Source organism: Salminus brasiliensis, chromosome 25 (assembly GCF_030463535.1).
Source record: "Salminus brasiliensis chromosome 25, fSalBra1.hap2, whole genome shotgun sequence".
Lineage (NCBI taxonomy): Eukaryota > Metazoa > Chordata > Actinopteri > Characiformes > Bryconidae > Salminus > Salminus brasiliensis.
The window spans coordinates 24,777,241-24,794,448 of NC_132902.1; the positions used below are offsets into that span (position 1 = coordinate 24,777,241).

General features: G+C 45.9%; 1 protein-coding gene across 2 annotated transcripts in view; it reads right to left on the bottom strand.

Annotated features, from left to right (window-relative positions):
- The window catches only part of ankrd11 (ankyrin repeat domain 11), a 162,460-nt gene that overhangs the window by 102,022 nt on the left and 43,230 nt on the right, over positions 1-17,208 (bottom strand). Inside the window, exon 1 of one of the 2 annotated variants that reach the window (XM_072670939.1) lies at positions 12,552-12,617. The exons of the other annotated variant lie outside the window; for it this stretch is intronic. The gene's annotated coding sequence lies outside the window, so the exon portion shown is untranslated. Of the gene's footprint in view, positions 1-12,551; positions 12,618-17,208 lie in introns of those variants that run through there. 2 annotated transcript variants of the gene reach the window in all.

Here is a 17,208-nt window from a genome sequence, read left to right on the forward strand (position 1 = left end):
TAGTAAAAAATGTCTTTAAATATTGTGATATAACATTGTTTCCATATCGGCCAGCTCTGAACGTGACCCTGCACTACTAAGTGCGTGACAATACCAACCAATATGCTCGCAATACCAGCACATACCAAGTGCCTAACGTCCTAATCCTGGTAGTTGAAGGATCACCTCGTACACACAGCATCGTACACAGGCTAGTTAGCTTTAGCTCAATGTGAATTCACTTGTTTCCAACCCAGCTGACACAGATACACACACACACACACAGGCATGAATAATTAAGAAAAGCCAGCAGCAAGCAGTCCAATAAACAAGCAGCCCAACAGGGCAGCAATCTGACCTGTGTGGTAAGTCCACGTCCCGGAAACGTCCGGTCAATGCCAGACAACGTTTCCAACGCATTCATCACAATCACTCCGACTCAATCACCCAAGCAACTGCAGAAAGGACGCAGAGCAGGGCTTAACGTAAACAGGCCTTGTGCCGGTTTTAGGTGGAGGCTGAACCAGAGCTCGGGTGGTTTATTTAGTTCCTAAGGTCGGTCTAGAGACGAGCCGTTTATATCAGCGGAGAGTTAACGATTGAACGGATCTCCACAAGCAAGGATGCAGCAATGGGGGCAGTGGTGTCTCAGCAGTTAGAGCGCTGGGATATCGATAACAGGGTTGTGGGTTCGATTCCCGGGCTCGGCAAGCTGCCACTGTTGGGCCCTTGAACAAGGCCCTTTACCCCTCTCTGCTCCCCGGTGCTGGAGTTGGCTGCCCACCGCTCTGGGTGTGTGTGTGTACTCACTGCCCCTAGTTCACTAGTGTGTGTGTGTGTGTTTCCCTGTAAAGTGACAAATACGTGCACCTTTACCTTTATGCAGGAGACGAGAGCCGCTGCAAACTCTCAGACCCTCTGGGGTTCTAAGTGCAGCAACTTGAGCAGCTGTGAATTCTTTGACGTGATTGGGAAGTCCTTAGTGATGTTCTGCGTGTCCATTGGTCAGTTTCACACTAAACACAGGACCGATTACAGACGAGACGCAGATGACTGACACTCGAATGAACCAGTCTGACATGGGGAAAGAAAGACTCCTCCTCACAGCCCTGTAACGTCTCCTAACGTGAGTCACTAATAATCTGGAGAGAAGATGCAATGGAAAGGGAGGGCTCTACAGAGTCATGGAATTGTGGAACTGCATTTCTGTGCTGTGTTTTGCACAAAGACATTAAATAAAATAGAGAAACATCAAATTTGACGTACCGGCGCATTCGCCAGCCCTCTGGAGGACAATAAATGACATTTTTTATCACTATAACCATTGAGGTTAAAGCTAAAACACACAGCTGAACTTAGGAATGTAGACAACTGGATCAGCATTACAGAAAATTGCTAAACGAACATGTAGAGGATTACAAAATTTCAATAAAATGGAAAAAATGTAGGATATTAGCCCAAAATATCGATTTGAATAATCGGTCCAGTATCGTCATTTTCCACAATATAAAAAAAATAAATAAAAAAATCAGCCAGATCCTTCTGAAAGGCTCTTTTCAGTCCAATCCTGAGTGGAGAGACGTTTCCATTCACAGCATGTGCCTGACGCTCTTTTCCAGAGCGACATCCATGGTAATCAGGTTACACAGGTCCGAGAACGCAGAGTAAGGAGTCTTGCCCGAGGTGTAAAAAGTGGTGGGCTTATATACTAGGCAAGAGGATGCTGGAAATAACCCACCCACTGAATCGCCTCCGTGCAACCTAAAAAAAATAAACACCATAATATTCTGTAGCAAGTCAGAACGCCCCTGTATTCATAAGCAAGAACGGAAACATCCAGACTGCTGATCCAGACGTCTGTCTAAACCATTACCATGAGCCTGTTCTTACCATCAGAACTGAGACACAGCAGCAGGGTCTTTGCTGGACAGCGTTCGGAAGTCTTTTAGGGTTATGAAACATCCCCCGGTTAAAGGACGGTTACGACTCGTTAAAGAGTAATCTGGTCTTTAGGAATCAAATCAATCGAAAGTGATCAGCACCGAAACACCCAGCTTCGAGTTTCGGGTTTGCCCACTCGCACAAACAAAGGTCAGCACATCTGACGAGAGGAGCGAGCGGTATGCGGACGCACCATGAGGTCAGGAACAAGGACACGCCATCCCAGGCGTGCTATTGGCTTGCTACCAGCCGAGGGACACTCGATACCAAGGTCACAGCGCTCTGGCTGGTGGGGTGGCAGAGGGACCAGCTGAAACGGGCCTCGGTGGGTTAGGGTTGCTGGTGGGCTTGGCCCTTGTGTTACAGACCTGGTGAACACGACTCCCGGCCCTTTCATGGGACTTCGGATTACTGGAAAAAATGTTAAGTGCACAGTTTCCTGAAACCAGAGCCTGGCTGACACAAACAATCAAAAACAGGGCCATTATTGCGGCCATTATGGTCAGAAACCGGAGACGAGGGGAACGAGCACTCATCTCATTCAAGCCCTTCATCATAAGCAGCAGCAGTAGCAGCAGCAGCAGCAGCAGCATCTCCCTAAAATAGGCACCCCTGCTACTACCTAATCTCCCCGATAACCCGGGAGATCATTTAATGCAGCAGCGTACGACTTTTCCTCACCTTAAATACGACCATTACTCCTGACGGCCTGATTTTCATAGCCGGCGTGGCGGCGTTATGGGCGCATGTCTGTGGAGGAGGTCAGGGTTTGAAAGCCCTGTAAAAATTTCCCTGTGATCAAATGCTACATTTACTCTCCCGGCTGCAGCAAGGCTGAAAACAGCACAGTCATCATGATCCCGACACGGCCAGGAGAGAGAAGAGAGAGAGAGGGAGGACATAAAGGGGGGCTAGGGAGAAAAAGGAGGGGGGGGGGAGAGAGAGAGAGAGAGAGAGAGAGAGAGAGAGCAAAGAGCCAGGGGAAAAACCCGCATGTCACACAGGAATGGAAAAGGAGGTGAAGAGAAGGGAGGGGGGGGGTGTTGGAAAGGTCTGAGGTCTCTGGTCTGGCTGTACACTACAAAAAACAGAGATGGAAGATGGAAAATGCTTTCAAATGTTATATTTTCATATAATATTCAGCATTATGAGACTGTTGGGTATATACACAAGTAGAGTTTAATACAATTCAGTCTTTTAAAAAACAATTTTCTGCTTATTTGCAGAAAAATATATGAAATATATCATATTTAATACAAAGAAAAAGCATGCATCTCCAAAGAGCAGAGTGTTTACATCTACGGCATTTGGCAGACACTCTCCACAAGACCAATTTATACTGCCGTTATGTCGGAGATAACCATAGGATAAGCTTCCATATATTCTCATGTCAATATCTGCCAATGCTGATCAATAAACACATAAAATGAGACTTAATCCACTTAAATTGCAGAAAAAACGGATTTCAGCTGCTGTTTTAGTGGCAGATACAGTCCCGGTCCTTTGTTTTTACCGCTGTGCTCTCAAACAGAGCGCCTTCTGGTGCCGTTATAGGGCATTATTCCCAGGCTGCAGAAGTGAGGAGCGTTCTCAGAAGTGTTTAAGCTGCTTTTTTGCCAGATGTTTGTGTATTTCCAGCTGTTTTTGCCCACACCACCAAAACCACACTCCCACCATGTCTTTACTCTTCAATTACGGATTACTATTACAGAGTCCTGTGTCGTTATATTGGTACATTTGTAAAATTGGTACACAATGAAAAAGGGTTTTACTAATTTTACCATTTTCAAACTATAACATTAAAATTAAAAAACATAAAAAATAAATAAATAAACAAAATGATGCAAGGAGCAGATCGATCAGTTAAAAAAAGGACAGGCTGCTGTCTACACTGAACACGCTTTCCTCAAATTCACGCCTACAGCACAGACACAACCCAGACTAACCTATTCATTAGCATGCACAGAGTGTGTGTGATTCACATCCATGGCACCAGAAGAGCTCATCTGGCCTACAGTCCGGACTATTGTGAGGACGCTGATGAATAAACATGTGAAAATGTATAAACTGAGCTTCATCATCTCCCGGCTTTCATCCCCACCGTCAAAACACGCCTTTTCTTCTGACGCCACAGACGGAGCGAGACGATTTTCGCTCGCTTCATATTTTTCCCTCCATAAGCATCTGACATTTGCCAGTATCAGCGACGGCAGAAGAACTTCCGCTGCATTGTCGAGGAACGGATAAAACGCGCCGCGTTTAAAAGGAATCCAATTACTGCGTGCAGATTGAGTTCAAAGGGCGCCTACGGAAAAAAACAATGCAATGCCTCCAAAGCTCTACATGTTCTTTAATCACTGCGCCAGGGAGCTACACACGCCAAACCAGCAGGCAAAAACCATGGCTACCGTGAGTCACCGTGGGAGGGCTTCTTTTAAGCAAGTTTGGAACAAAAAAGTCTAATTTGTTCCAGAGGGTTGCATAGTTTACTGGGCCTCCTGTAACACCCCCCCCCCCCCCCCCAACAGTAGCAGTGACCGGCGAGAAGCAGCAGCGTGGTCCGATAACTCTCAGGGAAGTTTGGCGTGGCGTGGCTCTGACAAAGCAAACAAGCTTTCACCACCATGACACGGAAGCATGTAGCTGGTGCACATGGCGATGAGTCACTGAGCATTAACATAACAAATCAAGCTCTAACCAGGCGCCGGCACAGAAAAGGGAACGAGAGGCTCGAGGCAAATGACATCATGCTCTGCAAGGTGGATTCCAAATTTAGTCTGAAGGCAAAAACATAGCCCGAGTGATCAGGCATATTTAAAAATAAATAAATAAATAAATAAAAACCCACTTTTCGATATTTGTTGATATTCAGCACCAAAAATGCACAGAACCCCCTCTCTCCCCATCCCAAATGAGGTTTATCGCCACCTTTTATGCAGAAACCTCACATTTTTCACATAACAGCTGATCCCGAACCTGCAGCCGTCGGTCCCCAAGTACTATTTCTAAAGTTCTATTAAAGTCAGAAGCACAGCCCAAACGCCAGGTCGTGTTCTTGCTCCGCCAGTGTTATCAAGCATGCTTCAGAAGGTGACTTCGGTCAGCTGGAGACCATTTAGGCAAATATCCCAGAATGCATGAGTGGTACTGGAGGAGAGCGCTCACAGCTGTACGTTACCGTTTTCATTATAGTCAAATGAATCTGTAGCGAGTAGAACGTCATAATTCCCAAGTGAGCAGAAAAAGCCCCTCGACGCTGGAGGAGGAAACCTTTAGAGGAACCCAGACTCACAGGGGGAAGGGGGGCTAGTCTCCTCTGCTCGAAACCACTTAAAAGTGACTAATAAATGGTAAAATAGTCAAGTTCTGAGAGTTATGAGCCTAAAAATGACTAAAACTTGCTCCAACGTTTGAAGAGATGCGTTGGTAAAGCGTCCTCCAGTCCAGAGGGGGCGCTGTCCTTTGTACTGAGAATCGCCGGATTACGTGAACCTTCCACTTTGAGCACTGCATACCATGCACACCTCCTAAGACCCGCCTGCCTTTGTTTTTATTATTTTAAGAGATGCTTTGACCAATGCTGAATGATGTGATCTGTAGTGATGTAATAATGGCCAATAATATTATTATTAGTAGTAATGTATTATAATCAATAATATTAATTAAAGTGTCAAAAAAAAACAAAAAAAAACACTACTCTGAGGAGCTGTATGTGATCCAGCAGCCTCGTTCACTCTATCCTCAAAGTCCTGCAAACTAAACACCACTATGACCAGATTCCTGGATGAATGGTCCAATAGAAACGCTCCAAAATGACTTTTAAAAAAGTGGGTGGGGCTAAAGTCTTTGTGACATCACTAAAACAACGACATCCAAAACTAGCCTCCCTCCGCTTTGTAACGTGCGCCGGGTTTAACGCAGCTCACTAAACTAGTAAAAGCAGAAGGTCTGCCATGATCCGAGCCCTTCGAAATCTGCTCTCCGCTGTCCACCGAGCCGACTGTCCACATCCAGACGTTCTGTACAAACCCTCTGACCTTCCAAGTGCTCTGAAGCAGCGCTGGCCATCCGTCACTGCGGCCACCGCGGTTGCGTCTGCGCCGCTCGCTCTCTCTCTTCCCATGTGTGGGAGGAGAGCAGAGTAAGGACAAACGCTGGCTTGTCAGCGGCACGCGGCCAAAAGCTGGAACGGAGCATGAGAATGAGCTTCATCTTACTGACGGCACATTCCTTCTGATGAAAGCTGAACAGATACACTCTGTTCTCTGCTTGGAGTCGCACGCATCCAGTGAATTATCTGGGTCACAATAACGCAGAAAATCACACAGCGGTACTGATTCAGCTGCGGGTTCTTATCCACGGCAAGGTCCACTGCAACCCAGCCTCTCAGGGATGCACCGATCCGATATTAGGATCGGGTATCGGCCCTGATATTAACAAAATTAGCTGGATCGGTATCGGATAATTAGGCCATCCATGGAAACTATCATTTAAGTTTAATTTGTTGGCGTGAGACTGAACTAAATGTGCAAATAAACAAATGAAACAAATAAACAAATGAAACAAATAAACAAATAAACAAATGAAACAAATAAACAAATGAAACAAATAAACAAATGTCAATTTAGTGTATTTATATCTGTGTTAATTTGTTTTATTATATAAAGTGATATTTAAGTCAATCCTGATGCCTGAAGTCTCGTCCAAATGATGAGGAATATGGTTAATTAATTCAGCAATGGTATCAGACTGGTATCGGGTATCGACCGATATGCAAGTTCATGTATCGGTATCAGTATCGGAACTGAAATAGCCGGATCAGAGCATCCCTACACAAGACCATCCACAAATATCCTAATAGTGTTTAGACATAGTGTGTAAACAGGGTTCGATTCCTGCGCCACACCAATAATAGTCCTTGGGCAAGACTCCAAACACTACACTGACCCTCCTCGGTAATACGAGTGACTCTGTAAGTCGCTCTGGATAAGGGCGTCAGCTAAAATGCCGCAAATGTATCCGGCACAAAGACTAGCAAGTCCTGCAAGTTGTGAGGTGAGGCCTCCATGATGATAAGTGACCCTGGGGTGCCCATGGATCAAGGTTGACCATCCTTAAAACACCTAAGGTAGGTTCTGACCACTGCATACTGAGAACACCCCACAAGACCAGCACAAGACGGTGCTTCCCCAGAGTCGCACTGTGCAGAAAACACCAGCTATCTTCTGATTGGACAGAATCACCGTGTTGCATAGAGTCCGGAACCTCCCGGCTGCATATGATGGAACCAATGCTTCCCATTGAGCCCTTCTCCAGCAGGAAGCCTGGTAAGAACACACACACACACACACACACACTCGCAAACATGCCTCTCGAACCCTCTCGCCCCTCATTTCACACCAACACCCCCGAGGCCTCTGAAAACGTTCAGGCCATGTCAAAGGCTGGGCGTGCCATCGCTCGCTGGGTAAAGGTGACTTTGGAAGCTTGTTGGGGGAATAAGCTGTACCGCAGCCAATCAGCTGCCACAGTGATGAATGGAGCAGTGACATCACTCTCTTGGATTACGATCTTAAGAGCTGATTCTCCGGTGCCAGGCTTTTAACAACTCGCGGGAGCACCTGGCAACATCGCCGGCTTCAAAATGGTCCCTGCGTTCGGCCACCATCTTACTGCCCTGCAGTGAATCACCTGAATAATGCAGCAGAGGCCCTCTTTTACCGTCCACCCCTGCTTATGCAAGCATGAGAACGGCCAGACAGGAGACGCACGGAGGTACTGATGTGAAAATTCTGAGCCAGCATTTATCAGACAACAGTAATGGCTTTAGATCTACCCCCCCGAATTCACACCGGGTCTCCAACTGCACATCGGATCCACACTGCCGATTGGTAGCATGAGCCCTCTGATTGTAACCAATTCTTTCCTTATGTAGCACATGGACAAAAGTATTGGGACACCAGTTTATTCACCGTTACTTCTAAAATCAAGTGTGTAAATATTGGAGTAACTGTCTCTACTGTCCAGGAAGAAGGTTTTCAACAAGATTTTGAATGAACACTGCTGTGAGGATTTGATTGCATTCAGCGACAAGAGCGTTAGTGAGGTCAGGATGTTGGATGCTGATGATCACCACCCCACCTCATCATCCCCAACTCATCCCAAAAAGTACTGGATGGAGCTCCATCACCATCATTCCAGAGGACACAGCAGTTCTTCCACTGCTCCACAGCTCCTCAATGCTGGGGGGCTTTATACCCCTCTAGCCTTCTCTACAGGGGCTAGATAAGGTCTGTGTGCATTTGCACATCTATGTCAGCAGGAATGTGTGCAACGTAAAGTAGCGGAGGGGTGTCCTTTCACTGAAGACAGGCCCGAGATGCCATTTTGCAAGGTAATGATCCGAGGGTTTCTGCTGTCTCACCACACAGCCAGCCAGGCCTGTTTGGAACACAGACTCTTTCAATAGAGCGTTAGCATGTGGCCCAGCAGAAGGGGAGGCAGTGAGGGTTCGGTGTGTGAGGGGGAGTTGGGTTGAGGAACAAAGCGCCTATAGTTGTCTCAAGCCGTGCTAGGAGTCTTATGTAATATGACTGGCAGGGCCCACTTCCTCGTTCGGAGCACTGCGGACTAATCCTGTTGTGGGACGGGCCCTGTTCTAGAAAGAGCGATGAGGACAAGAGGGGGGAGAGAGAGAGAGAGAGAGAATAACAACGCTGGCAGAATAGGGGAATAAGGGAGTGAGGGACAGAGAGGGAGAGAGAAAAGAGGGGGAAAAAAAATAGGGGGAGACAGAGAGAGAGAGACGAGATGGGACAAATAGGGACAGAGTGAGAGACACAGACGGTATAGCAAGAGAGAGAGAAGCGGGAGAAATAGGGGAGCGGGACTGAGAAAGAGATGGAAGTGAAAGGGACAGGGGAAATAGCTGGGGGATGAGAGGGGGTGAACAGAAATTGGAGACCAAGGGAGAGCGAGAAAAAGAGAGAGAGAGAGAATAAGAGAGCGAGAGACATGCTTGTAATAAGCAGGGGCAAAGTGGTGCAGAGAGAGTGATCACAGGAGAAGGGTTCCCTTTCATCTGCAACCACTGACAGACCGGCCGGACCAGCAGCCAGCAGATAACACTGCACATTGCATCTGGCAAGGGCGAGAGAGAGAGAGAGAGAGAGAGAGACTGGGGTGTGCAGGCACCTCTGCTGCTCGCTCCTCTGCTGCCTATCAGCTCGGCGGAGGTTAAAAATAAAATCTGATTGTGATTTACTGTACTGCTGCCTGGAAACCATGTGACTGCTATCACATGAAAGGGAGGAGTTGAAGGGGTGGGGGCATATAAATAAATAAATAAATAAATAAATAAATAAATAAATGCAACACAACACACCCCTGCCGGCATAATGAGCTTTGTGATCAGTCTCCTTGGTTTCCACTGACGGTAAGCAGATACAGTCTGATTTCAGAGGTAAACAGCAGCAGCAGCAGCAGCTCCTGAAGCGGAGGAGCCCGAGGCGAGAATGCACAGCGTGAGGAGAAGATGGAGGGAATTACTGATGTGAGGGAGCGGAGGAGGAGGAGGAGGAGGAGGAGGGGGCCAAGAATTGTAGAAGATATCCTCCTAACATTCTTGCGTTTCTCCTTCCCCATCCACAACTGCCCTGGAACGCAGTGGAACACAGATCTATACCTACCGACTGAAGCCTGGAGGAAAATCGAATTCTGACAATTGAAAATAGGATTTTAATTTATTTTGCCAATAAAAAGTGGACGCGCGTTATTGAGTATTATTATTAAAAACGCTGATTATGACGTTACAAATGATGCAGGTCTGCGTGTTTCAATCAATCCCACATAGGAAGGGGTACTGCTTTAGCTTTCCAGTGTGTCCTCACTGCCGCAATCAAGTGAGAGTGCAAGGGTTTGTGCTGCAGATGTTAAAAATATGGTACATTTATGGTAAATTGTGCTCAATTTCAACCTTAATGAGGCCGTGCTTTCTGAAATATAAGGAATATACACTATATACACACACACACACTATAAAAGAGAAGTACTGCCAATACTATCAGAAACATGAACCTATTAGCACCATGCTGCCTAATAATGCCAGGCGTGGGCTAGTAGGCCTACAAAGGCCCCCAGCATTGAGCTGTGTTATATGGAATGATGGTGGTGCTCCATCCAGTGCTTTTTATACTAGAACGTGTTGCAGAGTTAGGAATGAGGTGGGGTGGCGATCATCCGACCTCCTGACCTCACTATGGCGCTTGTTGCTAGATGCCTTCAAATCCTCACACCAATGCTCCTCCAAAATCTAGTAGAAAGCCTTCTTCCCTGGACAGCAGAGCAGGAAAACTATTCTTATTGGCCTTAATTTCAGAAGAATCTATGAATGAGCAGGTGTCCCAATACTTTTGTCCACACAGACTACTAAACTTAAAAGTGTGGATTCAGTAATCGTGTCCAGAAATGGAGCAGTGTGCATTGTAGATTTATGAGCATGCTCAACTTTGACATCCTGCAGGCTCAGACGAGGCTGTGATCGGTGGTAGCTGTGGGCGTGAGACACGTTGGTGTGCTGCTAAGATCTTCAGATACGAGACACACTATTCAGTGCTATACGAACAAGCAGGGCAGCACCGCCCAGAAACGCTGCAAAGCCCTGATCATGCGGTGTATCGTTGTTTATATGGCCAGAAAAGAATCTGGTTAGCCTGCTGACCGGGCACCACAACAGGGTTTAGGGTGGGGCTAGAAACGGCACAGATCATCAACGGTCCAAAAAACTGTCCCACCGGTCAGGCATCTCATATTTCTTGACCGATGCTAGCCCTGATGAAATCAGAAAACGCAAAAACGTCACGCAAGTGGTAAAGCAGAACCTACGGTCGATACCGGCACCAAAAAAACACCCAAACACCAACCTCCAGAGAACCCCGCCTACTTTCACAGCTACTACTGTGCTATGGGAACTCTCAGTCCAGACAATACAGGACTCACCACAGTTAATATAGGGGTGGATGATATGGCAAATATATCAGACATCAAAAGTGTCAGCACTGAATTCTTAGTAGTGTTGCACAGATACCATGAAGCTTACTGACTTATTTATTTATTTATATAGAATTTTTTTTATTAAACCAAATGTTTAAACAATCAACAATCATAAATAGTTATAATTATAGACATTTAATGGAACGTTTTGCACTTTCTTTTCAATTTTTTGGTTCTAAAACTAAAAGTTTAAGGGTTTAAGCAGCTTGTTTTGAAGCCACACACTGAATTTTAGCAGCTTTTTACACAGAGATCTGTGTTCTTGTAATGAAATGTGAATTTTTTACACTAAATAAAAGCTGCTTGGTTGAGTTTAGCAAGATTACGCTTCCCTACTTGCTTCCTGCATTATGGTGATTTTCATCATTTCATAGCTCTGAAACTTTTTACACGTGCAGTCCCTTAACCAGTACGTGCTGCTCTGTGTTTAAGGAGTATCAGGTCTTATAGCCGTCTATTGAGCAGTTAGTTGGTATCGTAATCGGTATGTGCAGATATTTAAGAATCTGGTATCGGTAATGGGAAACGTGGTATCGGTGCATCCCTAATTCTTACTACAGCCACTTCAATTCAAACGTCACTGCGCTGCATCCAGGTCCCAGGACTGACTACGCCCTCTATAGCGAGATCCAGTTGGCCACCGTTGGTGAAACCTGGATATCCGACTCCACAGCAGCTCCTGTATAAGTCCAGGCCATTTTACACAGCCTGGTGTTCAAGGTTACGCCCATCTGCACAGAGCCCACGAGTAGAGACCTGTGAAGAGGGCTGGTTCTCCTGCTGCTGTGTGCAGACCATGGGGATAGAAACCCAAGAAGTGCGTGTACCGAGGCCTGGGCTGCCACTACCTACTGATGCAGGAACGACCGTCTCTCACTCTCTCACACACACACACACACACACACACACACACACACACACACACTAGAAGGGACTCTTCATTAAAGAGACAGAGCCAGAGCTGACCCACTTTTTCAAAACATCTCTCTTGCTACGCTCTCTCACACACACACACACACACACACACACACACACACACACACACACACACACACACACACCAAAATCCATGCACCAGCACACCAGCTCAAAACCCCCTCACAACAAAGGGACAGGCAGGCAGGGCCTGGACATGCATAAGCCCTGCTCTTAACACACACATTCCACTGTTTAAGACCTGCCTGTTTGTACTAGCACACGCTTACACACTTCACTCAACCTATACACACACACCCACACACACACACACACACACACACACACCCACACACACCCACACAAACAGCCGGAATCACAACCTGGGCGAGGACAAGCATCAATCGCACTGAAAAAAGGCCCTAAAACAACCACCAACCCGGTTTATTTTCTGATGTCAGCAGTAAATAAATACGATTATTTTAGAGAAATAATAATCTTCAGAAATCATCTTCTCGGCACGCGGAAATAAAAGCTCCTCAAAAACAGACCAGCGTGAGCTCAACGTGGCTCTTCTGCCGCCACAGAAAGAGAACCAGCAAAACAAATTCCACAGCAGAGCAGGTCAGGATGGAGTCGGAGCTCTTTAAGGAAGATCTATTTACCGATTCCATGGCTGTCTTCAGATCTTCAGAGGTGAAGGGTTAAAATCCAGGGGACGGGGACGAAGAAGAAAAAAAAAAAAGGAAAAAAAAAAAAAAAAAAAAAAAAAAAAAAAAAAAAGCGGGCTGTCGCAGCGAAGTCCAAGGAATCCTGCAACGACAAAACAGAAAGAGAGGAAGAGGGTGAGACTTGGTTGCTGCCCCCGGACGCTGCCGTTTCGCATTCCTAGCGTGATCTGGTGGAGGATCGGCTTTCCCCTCCTCAGGCTCAGCTTACTGTATTCTCCTGTTCCAGCCGGTACGACTGTTGCCAGGTAAGGTTCCCTCAGCTGAGCAGAGAGAGACGCTACAACTTTCAAAATCATAAAACGGACCATAATCATAAGACCGTACCGGTGAAGCGGGCTGAAGGTGGGGATCAACCGACCTCATTTCTGAACACTAGAACTGACTAGTAGTGATGATGCTATCTAGACGAAGACGACCTGCCTCTGTTGTCTGTTGCCAGGGTAAAACGTTGGCAATTTTCAACTGTGATCTGCTTTGCATGTCGTTTTCGCGTCTTAAATAGACAGACGGGTATTGATGAGGGAGGGGGTGGGTGTGGGGGGGTCTGCACTGGGACGATATCAGCACACTGTAGACTGTCTACTCCAATACCAGTTGAAAACATGAAGCCAGAACTGTCCACCATGCTGTCAAGAAAGCAGAGGGGAAGCCAGACTGGCCAACTCATTGGGCAACTAATTACAGATGTGGGGCAATGTAGTGTTAGGAGTCTTGCCCAAGGACTCTTATTGGTGTAGCGCAGCACCCACAGTCACCCAGACCAGGAATCGAACCCCAGTCTCCCACATGTTGTGGCAGCTCACTGGCTGGTAAAGGTGTTAAATCTGTTGCGCCACCCAACCAAGTCATCAGTGTTCATAGACACACAATACAACACAACACCGAGTCCTGCAGTGTCAGAAAGCCCAAATCGCAAGTCTATTAGAGACCACTGAACACCTCCACATGAGCTGAAGCAAGCTGCCAACCGCTGAGGTACAAGTTTCCACTACTGGTTAGCTTCATTAGCCTCACAGCAGCAGTGCAAAAGCAAAGCAGCTAAACTTAAGACACCAAACACGTCCTGGCTGATCAACTATTGGCTGAACTCTCCCTTTAAGGGCTCGCTGGTGAGGCCAGGCCAGGCCGGGCTTGTTCCTATTCACTCTCAGGGTGAGAAAGGAGGGGGGGGGGGGGGGGGTCATCGGGGGGGGGGGGATTTCAGAAGCCCTTGAGCTGGGAACACACTGGTTGCATGCCTTTGCTATTGCAAATCTCCCTCCCCCCCCCCCCCCCCCACCGGTATCCAAAGCACAGGAGCGCCTCTCTCCTCTGGCTGGTTCTTCAGCAATGGAACAGCCTCAAGATCTTTAGAGGACCCAAGTTGGTTCCTACGTTCATGCTGATTGTGGTACTGGGAAGATATATATATACTGTACCCCAATCATCAAGAGCAAGGTTTCTAGAATGCTGGAACTCTAATGCTGGTCAGACATGGCCTGTTTTGATTGGACTGATGAGATTTTACAGCCTCGTATCTCCAAAACAGCAACTTTACAGGTGAACGGAAGACCTTCTTAAGCATCAACGGAAGTCAATGTAAATAAATAAGTAAATAAATGTTATCAGGTCATTTTTAGAGCATTTCTATTGGCCTGTTTTTGGAGAATTGGCCAATTAAATTGTCAAAATATTCAAGACCGGTTAGGCAATCCGCTCACGGCTCGTCTAAAGGTGGAGAGCTCCAGTTTGAGGCAGATTTCCATGCATTTTAGGAGGCACAGACAAGACGATTCCTTTTAGAAACACATGTGAGATGCATACTTAGTGAATCACATGCCTACATTCTTAAAGCCTACATCTAAAAGTGATCTTTCAGCAAATTACAGGCAGCACAGGATCAGCAAACAGGCCCTCAATACAACTTTCCCCTCCCGCAAATACCTGCTTCCCCCAGCCTGGTTCTGGAAGGCTCCACACAGGGCCAGAGAGAGACAGAGAGGGGAGGAGATGGAAAGGCCAGATTAAGGCCAGAGCCTGGGCCGTGTGTGTGTGTGTGTGTGTGTGTGTGTGTGTTCATGAGTACAGTGTGTCTACGAGGATGTACACCCTGTGGCTTCTCCCAGAAGGAACCTGACAGATTGGACTAATCCAGATCGGCGTGCACTCCCTCCTAATGGAGCTTGGAAACAAGCCGGTAATCTCACCGTAGAGGGAGGGAGGGAGGGAGGGGTGGAACAGGCCACACAGAAAACACCCACCAGCACAGCCCCCTTCCCACAAGCCAGGCACGGCCAGGCCCAGTAAAAAGCTCTGGTTCACACAGACCACGGGCTTATCAGAGGTCATAAAGCTTTCAGCCATGCCGCTGTAAACACGAGGGACGTTTCCCTGCTACACAAATAGTCCATTACAGCCTCGACATCAGGTCAGCGCTGCACGATACAGACAACACACTAAACATGCAAAATTGTGACGTGGTAATATTTCTACAGACATTTGTCTCAAGCCCATTTCACACCAGACCAAATGGATTATACGATAAACATCACGATACAGGGGTTACGATTCAATATACTGCAAAACTGAAAGCAAGATTATATTTTGAGATATATTTTTTCTTTTATTTGTAAATCAGATTTTGGAAAACCCTTAGTATTAAAATAAATTAAGTAATAAATAAATAAATAAAGCATAAAAACTGGCATAAAAGAAAAGCTTACACTTTCTGATAAATAATACTTTAGAACAGGGGTCTGAAGACTTGCACTGCAATAATATTTCTTTCTGCGTTAAAAACTGCGATAATAAAGAATACAGACATTTTCATCAGAAGATAAAAATCCAACAAGCTTTAATATTATATATATAACTTAATAATGCACTCAGGTGTACCCATGATTGGAGAAAAACGAATGACTGCAGCAGAGATGTGATGGATACTTTGGCAGTGTGAATTTGTCATTTTTTCTTCCTCCAAACAACAACATAAAAACATACTTACATTTGCCAGCCTGTGATGTGACTACTGCGCATTCCCACACTCCACAATTTACGATGCTCAAACGATATATCGCGCAGCCCCACATGCACAACTGTCAAAGCTACCAAACTTTGCATGTACACTATTCATTAAAAATAAGTTCATACTGTGAGAATCGATACAGTATTAAATAACAAAACACTGCGATACTTCAATATTCTCTTACACCCCTAAGCTAAGCATGACTTTTTGTTCATGTATGGCTTCAACAAACAGCAAATATGTGGCATAAACTTGCCTATAGCTTTTTAAATGACGTGTTAATAAACCTCAGTTACGCCTACGTTTTAATTTTGTAAGCTAGCGGTCAGATCTTAAATCTCAGGTGGCAAATAGCTCACTGTTTAGTGGTCTAGACTGTACATTTAACAAGAATCCTGCCTATAGAATACCACAAATACTGCACTTTGCACAGTTTCTGCCGAGAAACTGAAACTGCCATGTGCAGTCCGCATCAAAAATAGACCCCGAGTGTATTTCTGCACTCTACGTAATTTCTGCGTCGCAGCGCGACAGGTGTGAAAGGCTACTTTAATTAGTACTAGAGTGCATTGCTCGTTTACCACGTCCGGCGTGAAATGGGCTACAGCTGAATTAAATAAATAGCTTGGTTTTTAGATTAACTTGAATTAACAATTCAAGAATTTCCTACAGGATGTTTTTCACTGCACGGCTGCTGATGTTATTAGGTCATCCAGCTTCATGAAAATACAATATAGCAAATAAACCTTGCTTATAGGCTTTTTCTAGAGTTTATAAGGAAACACACCAGCCATGACAACGCCACAGAATACACTGCAATGCAGCACACCGCTTAATCCATACAGATCACCTACAGAAAGTGCACACAGTAAAACACACTCTGATTGGTTAGATCACTGCTTCTGAACTCCACCACTGCTGGAGACCTCCTGCCATGCAGTTTCAGCTACACCCCCTCCTGAACACACCTGATACAACAAAGCTAATTATCAAGCCCTTCATGAGCAGGGTCAGGCATGTTGGGACAGGCTGTGTAGAAAACTGTGCAGGACGGGGGTCCCCGGGAGTGGAGCCCAGAACTACTGGATTAGAGGGTTCGTTTGAGCATTGTTAAGATCACAGCAACGACCAACAAACCATATTAATTGCAAATATTTTTAATATCATGATACAAAAAATGCTTTTATTGGCACACTGAATTTTGGCAGGGCTCAAGGAAAACTGACCAACTGCACATTTCATTAAAAACAGGGTAATTAGTAAAAACGTATTGTATTAAGTTAGTGAGAGTATCTGGATAGCAGTTATTAAAAACATGCCCCTACTGGACATGTCAGAATTAGGGATGTCCCAATTTCGGGGGGCGATCAAGGCATTTTTAAAGAATTGGGTATCGGCTCTTAAGATTCCAATCTTTGCTGCAGCACTAGGCTAGACTGGCTCCTAGGCCCCAGGATCCTCACCTGCTGCAGACGAACTTCTCATTTTTTGAAAGCTACCCCAGACTGGAGTTCATCTGTGACCTTATTTCATTGAGGAGAACCAAACCGAGCTTTATCTGATCCAATCAGAGCAGCAACGTTACCA